This window comes from Myotis davidii, unplaced genomic scaffold, assembly GCF_000327345.1.
Source record: "Myotis davidii unplaced genomic scaffold, ASM32734v1 scaffold125, whole genome shotgun sequence".
NCBI lineage: Eukaryota > Metazoa > Chordata > Mammalia > Chiroptera > Vespertilionidae > Myotis > Myotis davidii.
In genome coordinates, this window is record NW_006299390.1 from 12,284 (window position 1) to 12,667 (window position 384).

Sequence of the window (384 nt, forward strand, 5' to 3'; positions counted from 1 at the left end):
CTGCCTCTTATTCTTCTGAGGGCCACAATTATCTAGCTGGCTCATTTGATTTTTGTCAGAAAGATCCTAAAACTGAAGTGAATCAGTTCAAGCACAAAATCAGGAAATGAGATGGAAATAATGAAAGGTGGTCGGTAAGATTTCTACAAATAAAAAATAACATTTCAGTGTTTCTGATGTTTTCAATACAAGTGTATTAAATTGCTATTAGTTTTACTTTTTTGTTAATGTGTTGTCTTTTTTAAATTAATTAAATCTTTATTGTTCAGATTATTACATTTGTTCCTCTTTTTCCCCCCCGTAACTCCCCTCCACCCAGTTCCCACCCCACCCTCCCTCACTCCCCACCCACTGTCCTCATCCATAGGTGCATGATTTTTGTCC